General features: G+C 47.6%; 1 protein-coding gene across 4 annotated transcripts in view; it reads left to right on the forward strand.

Moving 5' to 3' along the window:
- The window catches only part of Urgcp (upregulator of cell proliferation), a 47,815-nt gene that overhangs the window by 20,391 nt on the left and 13,302 nt on the right, over positions 1 to 14,122 (forward strand). For 3 of the 4 annotated variants that reach the window (XM_059275506.1, XM_059275507.1, XM_059275505.1), the window contains one exon: positions 427 to 504. The gene's annotated coding sequence lies outside the window, so the exon portion shown is untranslated. Of the gene's footprint in view, positions 1 to 426; positions 505 to 1,299; positions 1,349 to 14,122 lie in introns of those variants that run through there. The other variant, XM_059275508.1, reaches the window with a different exon arrangement.

The raw sequence follows: 14,122 nt of genomic DNA on the forward strand, positions 1-14,122 counted from the left end.
TGACTTCTTGTTTTGACCATCCTTACTTAAGAATCCCTAGGAGAAGGAGCATTATCAGCTTTCCTTTGTAGATCTTTAGATGTCTTCTGAACTCAGGCAGTAATTGTTAGCTTTGTTTTCCTGAAGAGGACAAGAAGGCCCAGAAGCACTGCATGGCTTCTCCTAGGATGGAAAGAGACCCTGTACCAAGCGAATATTCATTTAGTTAACTCTCACAGAGAAGAAGGGAATGAGGACCCATGGCCCTGGAGAGGTTCTGTCTTACCTGGGCAACTATAGTTAGTAGATTGTGGAGCCCAGTTTCCAGCCTAGATATTCTGGCAGCTGAACAAAGGTTTATCTATTTAGTGTTTGATATTCTTAGTGGTGAAAAGAATATTAATGTTGGGCCCTGCACTACATGGTGGTGCACACTTTTAATTTCAGCAGTCCGGAGGCAGAAGCAGGCAGACGGAATTCTGTGAGTTGAAGGCCATCCTAGTCTACACATCAGGTTTTTGGCAGGTCAGTATTACACAGTGAAAACTTGTCTCAATAAAAATAAAAGAACACAAAGTTAGAAAGGTGGGAGGATCTGGGAGGGGAAAGAATATGACCAAAATATATTGTATGAGAAAATTTTTAATAAACCCTTAATGCGATAACACAAAAATGCCACCAGAAATGGTTTGCATTGCATAGTCCAAAGCTTTTTATTAGGTATTTTCTCTTAGAAGATACTAGTTTTTGAAACTAATTTGGTAGGGACTGGAACCAAGGCTCAAAATTTTACGTGTCCAAGTATTCATAGCTTGTAGGTGAAGCTAGGAAATCCCACTGCACAAGTTCTAAACTCTGTACTTCTAAGTAATACAATATTCACACGTTTTTAAAAAGGGGGTAACCAGTTCTGAAGCCAAGCAGTACACCAAAACACCACTGGGAACTAGTAGCAGGGAAGACATTGTTTTCCTTAATAATAACAGTAATAACAATTTACACCCCAGAGCTAGAGAAAGTGCTTTTCTTACAGAAATTAAGGTCCGAATGCGGGGGTTGGGGGTGACGTCCCCCAGTCTGGCAGCCAGTCAGTGGCCCCGGGGCAGGTTTGGCTCTGCAGGTGAGTTCTAGCCTCCGGGCGGCGGGCCGGGCTAGAGGCTGCTGTCGCCAGTCCTCGGGGCCCTGGGCGTCCTCTCCCTCGCCCCAGGCGCCGGCCTGCCCTCCACCCGGAGCTCGGCCCACGGCGCCCGACGCCCTAGCGGAGCAGGCGGGGGCGGCCTGCAGGCCCCTCCCCGGCGCCCAGCGGCAGCCGCGCAAGCAGCGGAGGAGGCGGGAGCGCCCAGGCCGCTGCGCTCATGGCGTCGCCCGGGTGAGTGAGGCGCTCCGGCTGAGCAGGGGGCGCCTCTTGGGCGAGGGGCGGGCCGAGCCGTGCGTGTCCGCGACCCGGCGCCCCCTCTGCCTCAGCCTCGGCCAGACCCCGGTGACCCTGTCCCGCCAGGTGCCTGTCCGCGACCCGCGGCCTCCCCCGCCGACCTTGGGCGGTCGTGGCCGGGCCAGGGTCTCCCCGCGGGGTCGCGGGCGGGACCAGCCAGGACAGCGGCTGATCAGGGCCCGGGAGCCCAGGAGATGGAGCCTGGATCAGCGCCGCGGGGAGGCTGAGGGAGGAGGGGACTCGGGGTCCTAGGTCTCGGCTGAGGCCGCAGAGAGGCTTAGCAGGCCTGACGTGTGTTTCTGGCGTCTGTACTTGCTTGCGTTGGAAGTGGATGCTCGAGTTCACTGTCGTTAGGACATAGCTAGGATGTCTCACAATGTTAGGGTAAGGGGGAGGCAGCCGGACCCTTGTCCAGAGTCGGAAAGCGGATCCTGGAGCCAGGGCCCTCCCTGCCTGTGTTTGAGTGGGGGTGGGGGGACTCCTGTGGGATGGCTACACTTGTTCTGGTATTACCTCTTTTCTAGTGCCTTTTCTCTCTCCTTTTTAAAATAATGCTATTTCTTAGGAAATTACAGTGACACATAGAGTTTGTATTTATTTGATGAAAAACTACCTCAACAGTTCATTACTACCGTTGTGTTTGATTTTACTAGTTACGAGATCTGAAATGACATAATTAGACTAATGCTTTTATGTCACAGAAAGGAAAAAGGGACTCAAGGTCATAGCTTTAGTTGGTAAACATATTTTTTGACTGTACTCCATCATTCAGAGGATCTTAGATCCAGTAGTACTGGTAGTAATTCAAGCTGTGTATCTTTGCAGTTCACAGGGCTTACAGGTGCAGGAGGACTTTTAGGGTGGAGCCTGTAGAAGTTAAACCTCCTACAAAGGAGGTCTGCATTGTGCTATGGAGAGATTTGGCTCAGTACAGTGGTCTGAATGAAGGTGAATGAAGCAATCTGAACTTGATCCAGGCCTGCAGGCGCCAGCCAGATCCTGGGCAATTTCCACCTGCCTAATGCCTTTCTAGGCCTGAGGGCCAGCAGGCACTTCTGAGACCAGGCCTTTCCATTGCCAGCTGAGTATCTAGTACTTTGAGCTCATAAGGAGAATAAACAATGACCTGTCCTGGGAAGGCCAGGCTGATGGACCCAGAGGTTCAAGGTCCCCCTGCGTTCTTATCCTGCCTGTTAGGAAAGTGTAAGACAGGGCCTCTTGGAAGGAAGCAGTATGAAAATGCTGGAGCCTTTTGGGGGCTTCCATTAGGCTTGTAAGAAATCATAGCAAATTTCGTGTCTAAGCACACTGCTTTGTAGACGTGAGTCAGAGGAGGTTGGAGCAATAATTCTGTGGATCAGTAATGCCTGAACCGTGGTCTGTATAGTGGGTATTTAATGTTTGTGGTTCTAGTTGTGAATGTCATTTCCTAAGGGGTGTCTATTAACAAAACTGAGGTCACAAAATTTTTAATAGACTTAAAAACTCTGTGCTTACTTACTTTGATATGCATACACTTATTGCCTATAGTTCATATCGCTAGATTTTACACCCAAGTATCTTCTTTAATAGGCTTCTCTGGTAGGTGAGAGAATGCCTCCTGGACTCCTGACCTGTCACTCAGCTAGCTGTTTTTTTTTTTTTTTTTTCAGAGCTGAGGATCGAACCCAGGGCCTTGCACTTGCTAGGCAAGCACTCTACCACTGAGCTGAATCCCCAACCCCCCCCCCCTTTTTTTTTAAGCCAGGGTCTGGCTAATGTAGCCATGGCTGGGGCCTCAAGCTCACAGAGATGTACCTGCCTCCAGATGTTACCATTAAACCATCTTACTGCATGAGATGTTTTAGAGAGTAAATGCAGAGCAGTACATGGCAGAGATGGGAGGAGCTAGTCACAGGGTTGGTGGTGTGGGGGGTGGTGGGGTGGTGGTGGTGGTGGTGTCTCTAAATCTGTTGTTCTTTGCTAAGTGGCAATCTCAGTGATAGGATGATAAAGCTAGCGAGGAAAGAAAACAAATCTGAACCTGTTTTGAGGACCTTACAGATGTGCTAGTGGTATTAAAAGAAAAGATGTATTTGAGAAATGACCCATAACCCACTGTGTCTTGAACTAAGTGGAATCAAGACCAGAAGAGAAGGTGGGGACCATGGGCTCTGCCTGCCGCTACTGCTGTCAGCATCATCCCAGCTCTGGGAGAGTCCTGTAACAGCAGTGTAGGGGAGAGGGAGGGAGCGCAGACACGACACAGAGCTTGTCTGCTGCCATCTTGCCCATTCTGGACAGGCCTCCCTCCTGTTACTAGTCAGCTGGCTAGGCCCTTTGCTCTACTTGACTAGAGATCATCGACGGTGACTTGACTCTTCAAGGGTTAGTCTTCAGCAACTTTGATTTATGTTTGCTCACAGCAAATGGTAGCAGTTAGGACGGGGGGGGGGGGGGGGGGGCAGCAGGTGGGACCTTTTCGTGTTGGAGCCCTGGGCAAGCTTGAGGTGTTGGGACCCTTGTGCTTACGGCCACTTAGGCCTAGCTTCTGCTGTCGTTGCCGTGAGGACAGCTCCCTGGAACTCTGCTGGCCACCAGGGCCTGCTGCTTTCTCCTGACTTCCTAAGCCTTTTCATCCTTGTTCCGTCTTCACCTCTGCCGCTCTTGCTGCTCTGTCTGCTCTCCTGTCTGCCTGCTTCTTCATCTGCTGGGCAGCCGCCTTGCTCCCCAGGGTCCAGCTGACTGTTGAGGTGTCCCTGTCCGTGGAACCATTTCCTTGCTGTCACTGGTATTTATTCCTGTCACCAGCTCAGCCCAGACTATTGAAAGTGGGTAAGAAAAGAAAAATACTCAAGAGAAACCTTTTATTGAGCTTAATGTCCCAAATCAGGGAGGCCGCACTGGAGAGTGACTCTGACCACTAAGTGAGCCCGAGTAGCCTGTGTAAGGAAGAGGCTAACAACCACTACTTAAAGAGTCACACTGCCCCATCTCCCAGTGTCTTTATTTCCTTGAAAATGAAGGTGTGCTCACACGAACTTAAAGTGCTTTTGAGTAGGACTAGAGATACAGTTTGGTTGGTAGAAAGCTTCCCTGGCATGTACATAGTCCTGGGTTCAGTCCTCAGCAATGCATAAACTGGGCCTCGTGGCTCATGCTTCTAATTCTAGCACCCTGGAAGTAGAGGCAGGAGGCAAAAGTTCAAGGCCACCCTCTGTTAGGTCAGCCTAGAATACATGGGAACCTATCTTAAAATAAAAATGGGCTTTGGAATGAATGTTAATAGTGATTTTAACAGTGCTTACATTTGTCCACTGCCCAAAAGAGAGGTGGTTGGATATTTGCCAGTCTCTCTCTTTCCATCTCTTGTCTTCACCCCGTGTGGATTTCTGACCTACCTGGATCTTCCTGTCTTGTCAGGGGTGCCTTCCCGTTGATAGCTGGGGTGTCCTCGGGCTTTGTAGTCCATCTCTGCTAACCTCAACACATATATTCTGCATTGTCATGTCTTCCTGTGAGTTTAACTGTTGATTCATAATTCACATGTAAGTTTCTAGGAGTCTCTGTGTTCTCTGAAATTGGGTGCAGTATTGGGGTGGTCTATTTTTTGTTGTTGTTGTTTAGTTTAGTTGTTGTTTTGTTTTGTTTGTTGAGACAATTTTTCTGTGTAGCTTTGTTCCTTTCCTGGAACTCACTCTGTAGATCAGGCTGGCCTCAAACTCACAGAGATCCGCCTGCCTCTGCCTCCCGAGTGCTGGGATTAAAGGCATGCGCCTCCACTGCCTGGTGGGGTGATCTGTTTTTTCCTGGGATCAAAATCTAGTTATTGTGGGGTTCCAACAAGGTATGACTGTGTAGCTCAGGCAGGCCTTGGATTTATGATCCTCCAGCCTCGATCTCTGGAATGCTGGGACTACTGACCTTCCCTCTGTGCTCTACCCATCCTATTTTCAAAGACATTCTCACTCTTAACAGTGTTACAGCCATCCATCTGGAATTCCCGGGTTCTTCGTAATTTCTTTTTATTGTTATTTTCTGTTTGGGTGTGGGGTGTCTATGCCACACTTTTCATAGGAGTCAGAGGAGAACTTAGAGCCATCCTTTCCTTCCACCTTTCCATGAGTTCTGGAGTTGAACTCAGGGTGCCAAGTTTGCATACAAGCATCCTTCAACTTTTTGTAAGACTGTCTGTCTTAAAATAATAGTGTAGGGGCTGGAGAGATGGCTCAGTGGTTAGGAGCACTGACTGCGCTTCCAGAGGACCTGGGTTTAGTTCCTCGCACCTACATGGCAGCTCACAACTGTCTGTAACTCTAAGATCTGACACCTTCACACAGACATACATGCAGGCAAAACACCAATGCACATAAAATAAAAATAAATAAATTATAAAATACTAGTGTCAGTTTTCCCATTATCTTGAGAAGATTTCTTCCAAGAAACCCAGAAAATCTCTGAAACTGTGGCTAATATCAAACTGTTTGAGACAGGGTCTCATGCAGACTGGGCTGGTCTCAAACTCACTGTGTGCCTTAGGATGCCCTTGATGTCCTGATTCTCTTGCCTCTACCTCTTAAGTACTAGGATTACAGACATACACTATCACACCCAGCTAATACAGCAAACCTTTAAAAAAACTTTTCTTTTTAGATTTATTTGTGTATGAATGTTTTGCCTGCATATATGTATATGCACCACACGCATGCCTAATGCCTAAGGAAGTCAGAAGAGAGCTTCACAGTCCCTGGAACTGGAGTTATGGATGGTGTAAGTCACTGTGTGAGTGCTGGGACTTGAACCCAGGTCTTCTGCAAGAATAGTAAATGCTCTGAACCCCTGAGCCATCTCCCCAGCTCCTAGCAAATTCTTGTAGATGTTTTTTTCTTATACACAAACATCCCTTTGATAAAATTTAATTTGTAAATTAATAACTAGTAATAAAAATAGAACATTCATAACAGTATACTGTAGTAACAGTTTGTAGTTGGAGCCATTAGTAAGTAAAGTAAGAGTCACTTGGACACAAGCTGTGATACTGTGACAGTTGACCTAGTAATCAGGAAGATTTTTAAGTGACTAACAAGTTGGTGACATATATCAAGATATGCTAGCAAAAGGGATGATTCATGTCCTGGGTGTGACTGGACTGGAGACAGAAGACCTTCATGCTCTTCAGAACAATATGAACTTTGAAACTTAGCAATTCTTTATTTCTTTATTTTTCAGTTAGTATCTCTAGCATACAGTTGGCCACAAGTAACTAAAACTCTAGAAAGTACAACTACAGGGTGTGTGCGTGTGTGTGGTAGTTTATGTAGTCTGCTACACTCACAGCCTTGCAAATGAAATTAGATGTCTCCCTGTACCTCATCTGAGTTTGGGGATTACTCTACCAACTTTCCTTTGTTTTCATTGCTCGGTTGTTTTTTTTTTTTTTTTTTTTTTTTGGTGTGTGTGTGTGTGTGTGTGTGTGTGTGTGTGTGTTTTGTTTTTTGTTTTTTGAGAGGGGTTCTGGGGAACTGAACACATGGAAACTAAGTAAGCCCTCTATGTCTGAACTACATCTTACTTAGGTCTCTTTTTACTTTTTATTTTGAGACAGGGTCTCACTACATGTTCAGACTAGCCTTGAACTCACTCTGTAGCCTAGGCAGGCCTTGAATTTGTGATCCTCCTGTATCAGCTCTGGTGTGGCTGGGATTACAGGCTTATGCCACCCAGGCCTGCCTTTTAATCTGTCTGGACATAAGAGCATAATAGTGTCCATATTGTCATATTGTTCCATGCTCATTCTATTTGGCCACCAATATGTCTTTGTTTTTCAAGACAGGGTTTCTCTGTGTACCTCTGGCTGTCCTGGAACTCTAGATCAGGCTGGCCTCGATCTCAGAGATTCTCCTCTGCCTCTGCTGGGATTAAAGGCATGAACCACCACGCCTGGCTAACAATATGTCTTGGAATTCGTTCTATGACAAAAGAAACAGATACCTAAAAATTGACAGTTGTGTACTAGTCTGTGGCGTGGTTATAATACTCAGTTAAGATGGTTAATTTTGTCTGAGGTAATGCTGCCTGCCTGTATCCCTAGACGGTTCAAGAGCAGATGCAAAGAACTGTCCTTTCTGCCGAAATCTGGTGACAGGACAGCCTTCGTCCCAGCACTCTGGATGCTGAAGCAGGTCGATCTCTGAGAGTTTGAGGCCAGCTTGGTCTACAGAGTGAGTTCTAGGCCAACCAGGGCTACATAGTGAGACTTTATCTCATCCCACTCCTCACCCCCCCAAAAAGAGTTGACTTTCCTGGTTGGAGATCGTGGCCATTTCAAAATAGCTACACCAAAGTATCCTATAAATGGCACTATTTTGCCCTTTGCTGTTGATTTTACGAGTTCCTTAGACCTCCACACACGTAATAGCCTCCCTAAGAAGTAGGAGCTTCCTCCCTGGCCCCTTGTATTTCCTCAGTAATATTCAGTCCCAGTTTATTTGATCTGATTGGCAACATTGAATTCTAAGGGCTCACATTCCACAACACTTGATTTTTATGAAAGTGAACTCATACTCGTCAACTTTTGGTTTGGGCTGAGGTCATCACACACACTGAGAAAGGAAGATGTTCTGGCTGAGGGAGAAGCCAAGGATGTAGATGTCAGGGGTGCCAGGTTAGACAGGAGGAGGAGGCCTGGCCGAGTGGGGCTGTGGTGAGGAAACTTAGCAAAGGCAGGAAGGAGTGTGGCGCTCGGGGTGGAGGGGATCAGCAGTGGACAGGAATCCAAGGCTGGTGCCCGAGCCGGAAGGAACCTAAGCAGGGCTTCCTCCTCTGTCCCCTCTCCTTCCTTCCTTCCTTCCTTCCTTCCTTCCTTCCTTCCTTCCTTCCTTCCTTCCTTCCTTCCCTCCCTCCCTCTTCAGCCTTCTCTCTCTGCCTGTCTTTAGGAAAGGTCTGTTACTTGTTCTGTGTGTGTGAACATTTGCCTGCACTGCACCACAGGGAGGCAGATGAGGGTGGCAGATCCCCCGGAACTGGAGTTCATGGTTGCAAGCTGCCATGTGGGCGCTGTTCATCACTGGGCCAGCTCTCCACTCCTCCTCTGCCTTTCTTCTTCCTTCCTCTCTCGTCCTTTCTCCTCGCCTGCCTTCTCCCCTTCTTTCTCCTTACTGTCTTCTCAGGCTCCGATCTTACTTGATCTTCAGAATCTCAACTGGAGACCTCGTGTCTAAGTTGCTCACTCCCCCCAGGATATCCCCACTGCTTGGAATCCTCGGAGCAGTTAAAAGCAGTTGCACTAACATTTACTGACATTAAAAAGTAACTGAGGCTTTTTTTAATCTCTTGTGTTTCCTGAAGATCCTCAACACGCATCTGTGGGGTGGAAGGGCTTGTCTTTCCCACTGAAGTCTGGTCTGGACTGAGTGGGCCAGATACTGGGGGTTGGAGAAAGGAGAGAGACGAACTTGCCACACTTGGAGAAAACAGAACATTTGTCACGCTTTGAGGAAAATCTGACAGGAACACTTTGGTTGTGCAGCTGCTGCCATGGCCTCTGCATAAGGGGCACGGCTGGGTGAGCCTTCAGCACTCAGGCGCCAGGAGTCCAGGACACCCGGATGAGTGCACTTGGAGATCCAGCAGGGATCGTGTAGGCTGGAGTGTCCTGGCTCCGTGGGGTAGTTCTTCATCATCAGTCCTGCTGTTGACCTCTCTGTACCTAGAAACAAACCAGAATCTCTGAGTCAGGGACTTTCCAGGTCAGAGAGTGCTCTTAAATTTAGATCCGGCCCACTTCCAGCAAGTGTGCTGTCAAGCCCTGTTCTGAGTCTTGACTGTTTCATCTTCATAGCAAGCTTATGCAGTGGGTGCTGTTACGGTCCCCTTCCCACAGACCGGGAAATCAAGTCTACCAGAGCTTCAAGGTAAAATTTGATCCAAATGAATTTGCCTCTGTGTGTGTGTGTGTGTGTGTGTGTGTGTGTGTGTGTGTGTGTGTGTGATGTGTGCCTGTGTTCTGTGAAGGCCCACAGTTGGTACTGAGTGCCTTTCTTCAGTTGCTTTGTACCTTTATGTGTTGAGACAGCATCTCTCACTGAACCTGAAATTCATCCATTCAGCTAGGCTGGCTGGCCAGTGAACTTCAGGGATCTGCCTGTCTCAGCCCCCATTTCCCTCCAAGGCTGGAGTTGCAGGCATGTGCCTGATGGACAGACCAAAGAAGCGGGTTCACTCAAGTTTATTGGGTTAATTACAGGAACATGGGTAAGAGTTTACTTAGAGGAACATGGGTGATTCAAAAGCAGCTGTTCCACTGAAAGGCCACGGCAGCATGGGTGGTGACTCATAAAGCTGCATTGCTGGAGCCTCCTGCAGTTTGCAGGAGCTCCACTTGGCAGTCTCCTGGCTACTGCTTTTATTCTTACTTACTTTGTATTTTTATTGGTTTTGTATGGGGGCCCGCCACTCAGCTCCCCAATAAATCACACACGAAGGCTTATTCTTAATTATAAATGCCTGGCCTTAGCTTGGCTTATTTCTAGCCAGCTTTCCTTAACTTTAAATTATCCTGTCTATCGTTTGCCTCTGGGCTTTTATCTTTCTCTATTCCTGTATACCTTTGTTTCTTACTCCATGGCTTGCTGGGTGGCTGGCCCCTGATGTCCTCCTCCTTCCTCTTGTTCCTTCTTTCTTTGCTCCTCCCAGATTTCTCCTTTTATTTCCTCTCTCTGCCTGCCAGCCCTGCCTATCCTCTCTCCTCCCTCACTATTGGCCGTTCAGCTCTTTATTAGCCCATCAGGTGTTCTAGACAGGCACAGCAACACAGCTTCACAGAGTTAAACAAATGCAACATAAACAAAAGTAACACACCTTAAAATAGTATTCCCCAACAGTATGTATGTATGCATGAGTGTGTGTGTGGTGGTAGTGGGGGACATGCCACAGGACACACGTAGAGGTCAGAGGACAACTTGTGGAAGTTGCCTCTCTCTTTCCACTGTGTGAGTACCAGGGATCAACTCAGGTTATCATGCTTGACAGCAAGCACTTTTACCAGCTGAGCCATCTCAGTTGCCCCTTATTCTTACGCGCGCGCGCGCAGCGCGCGCGCACACACACACACACACATTCACATATGTATGTGGTATATGTGTTTGTGTGGTGTATACACATATATGTGGAGACTAGAGGTCCATACTGGGTGTTTCTTTAATCAATTAATTTTTAATTTTAATTTTTAATTGTGTATATATGGCTGGCAGAGTGTGGGTTTGTGCCCAAGTGCAATGCCTGAAGAGGCTAGAAAACCAGGGTCCCCTGGTTCTGAGGTTAAAGGTATTTGTGAGCCGCCCCATGTGGCACTGGGAACCTAACGCGGGTCTTCTGGAAGAGCACTATATGCCTTTAACCTTTGAGCCATCTCTCTAGCCTTCTCGATCACTTTTCACTGTATTTTATTAAGTCAGGATCTCTGACTGAACCTGGAGTTCAATGATTCAGCTAGACTGGTTAGCCACTGAGCCTCAGGGATCTGCCTGTCCGTGCTCTCATAGTGCAGGGGTTACAGATGTGCACTGCTGTGCCTCGTTTTCACATCAATACTTGTGTGGCAGGCACTTCTGGGCTTCCTGAGCCTTGTAAGCACCCCTTCCCTCCAGGAGAGAATGTCTCAATTTGGAGGAAATAGACACAACAAATGACTTCACCCCAGACTTAGTGCAGGTGCTGTCGTATGCTGAGTAATGTCCTCCCAATGAGGTATGTTGAAGTCGGAGCCCCTGTGAATGTGACTTTGGAAACTGGATCCTTGTAGATGTGATTAGTTAAAATGAGGCTTACACAGGATTAGGGCAGGCTCTGGACAGTATGACCATTGTTTTCATATGAAGCAGAAGAGAATCAGGCACATAGGCAGAAATCTGTAAAGACTGAGGTGAATGAGGTGACAGCTGCTGAGCCACACATACACTGTGCTAGTTCCCTTTGGCTGGTGTCACAAGGCACTACTGTTGTGTGATAGACTTTTCCTAGGGAGATGCAGCACACACATCTACTCACCCCATATCATGGAGCCCATGACAGACCAAGTATTGATACCATGGAAGTCTAATTTGATGAACCAGTCAGTTTTATTGGGGTTGCTTACAGGAGCAGAAATGACTCAAAGACAGCTGCATCACCAAAGTCCACCCCAGCATGAGTGACAGCTCTCAAAGCTGGGAACCTGGAGCGCACTCATAGCTGCAGAAAGCTCAGCAGATAAGACTGTCCTTTGCAGGTGCCTCAGCTGGTCTGAGCTCTTCCAGGAAGCTGGGTTTGCTCCCTGCTTCTTCCAGCTGCTGGGCTTGTCTCAGAGTCTTGTGTGCAGCGTGGCTCCTCAGAAAGTGGCTCCCAGCAGTCCTTTCTGTTTATTCTTGGGAGGGAGGGGCCCAGTGAATCATCTCAGTTTCAGGGACTTCCTGAATCTATTTTGGGTTGTTTACTTTTTGTCTTAAAGGAGCTTTTCTGAAGGATAGGGTGTTCCACCTGGTTCCAGAATATTCTCTTTTCCCTTTCTCTTTCCAACCATGCCTTAAGAAGTTTCCTTCCAAGATGGAAGGTTTTAATCTGGGAGGAAACTGCTGTACACCAACTACAGAGAGGTAATCTGGGAGGAAACTGCTGTACACCAACTACAGAGAGGTACCTGACAACATGTTTATTCTCTCACCGTTCTGGAGGCCTTAAAACCCCAAAGTTCTGATGGCTGCTGACAGTACTTGGCTTTTTTGAATTGCACGTGTGTCATTGCGGTCTCCACCCTGTTGCCATATGCCATCCTTCACGTGTGTCCAAGTCTCCCTCTCTTCACAAGGACAATGCCCATTGTATTAAGGGCCCACTTTACCCCATCATGAGTTACTCTTTTTTTTTTTTTTTTTTTTTTTGAGTCAAACTCTTACTCTATAGCTTAGGCTGGACTTGAACTCACTAGATAGTTCAGGCTGTCATCAAACTAGCCATAAACCCCTTGCCTCAGCTTCCTAAGAGCTTAGATTACAGACATGAGCCTCCTTACCTGACTGACCTTATTTTAATTTAGCTAATTAGGCTTGCAAGGATCCTGTTTCCAAGTAGGGTCACACACAGTTCAACCCACAACCCACATCCAGAGGGATTTTAAACATACATGTCTCATAAAGTAAGGCTTTGGAGGCAGAGCAAATGTCTTGGGATATTGTTTTGGTTTAGGATGAGGGTCCCCAGTAAGCACCCTAGGAGGAGAGGAACCTTGCCACTTTCTGGAAATGTAGGGCATAAGAGGAAGGGAACTTCAAAAATAAAGGTGTTCTTTATAATCCAAGGCAGTTAGTAACCTTGATGTTTACAGTTGATGAGTGGTTAGTTGTGCTTACGCTAAGTCAAGCTCCTTTGTTCGTTTGTGCCTACTGTGGGCTGATGGGTACACGTACACACTCACTGTGGGCTGATGGGTACACGTACTCACTCACTGTGGGCTGATGGGTACACGTACTCATTGTGGGCTGATGGGTACACGTACACACTCACTGTGGGCTGATGGGTACACGTACACACTCACTGTGGGCTGATGAGTACACATACACACTCAGTGTGGGCTGATGGGTACACGTACACACTCACTGTGGGCTGATGGGTACACGTACACACTCACTGTGGGCTGATGGGTACACGTACTCACTCACTGTGGGCTGATGGGTACACGTACTCACTGTGGGCTGATGGGTACACATACACACTCACTGTGGGCTGATGAGTACACGTACACACTCACTGTGGGCTGATGGGTACACGTGCACACTCACTGTGGGCTGATGGGTACACGTACTCACTGTGGGCTGATGGGTACACGTGCTCACTGTGGGCTGATGGGTACACGTACACACTCACTGTGGGCTGATGGGTACATGTGCTCACTGTGGGCTGATGGGTACACGTGCTCACTGTGGGCTGATGGGAACACGTACACACTCACTGTGGGCTTAAAAGCTGAAAAACTTTGCAAAATCATCAATAACGACGTGTACTAGAAAGGAAGTAGCTCATATTTGATGATGTGGACAGTCTTTATCCCACTTCTCTGAACCCTGCTTTCCACCTTGTAGTATGGGTTTGGGAGCCACGGGAGCTGCTCTAGGATACCATAAACTGGACGCATCAGTCACAGCCGTTGACTTTTCACGTAGATCTTGAGATAGCAGGTTAGGTTCATGGGATTTGGTTTCTGGTGGGGGCCTTTTCTCTGTGTCTTCAGGGGAGAGCGGCCCCCCCTTAGAGGTCACCAGTCCCATCACACGAAGGCCTCACCTTGTAGCCTTCTTTGATCTTAAGTTACTTATAGAACTCAAGTCCAAATATAATCACGTTGGTGAAGACTTTAGCATAAGAATTTTGAGGACACAATCAGTCCATTAAACTATTAGAAGGCATCATATATTTAGTGAAGCTGTAGGTTGAAGGCTGTAGCCACGAGCCTGGCTCTGCCTCCAGTTAAACCTGGTATTTCAGGAGCAGTGATGGATCCACAAGCCATGGTTTGTATATCTCAGTTGTGACGTGGTTTGCCAGTGAGAATGGAGCCCAGAGCTTGCCAACACACACTTTCCTGTGAGCGCGATTGCAAGGCCATCCTTTGCTGCTTGCTTACTGTTCCCTGTGTGGAACAGAAAGGGTGAAGTCAAATTTCTGTCTTGAGTACTGGCCAGAATACATGTCCTAGGGTGA

Source organism: Peromyscus eremicus, chromosome 10 (assembly GCF_949786415.1).
Source record: "Peromyscus eremicus chromosome 10, PerEre_H2_v1, whole genome shotgun sequence".
Lineage (NCBI taxonomy): Eukaryota > Metazoa > Chordata > Mammalia > Rodentia > Cricetidae > Peromyscus > Peromyscus eremicus.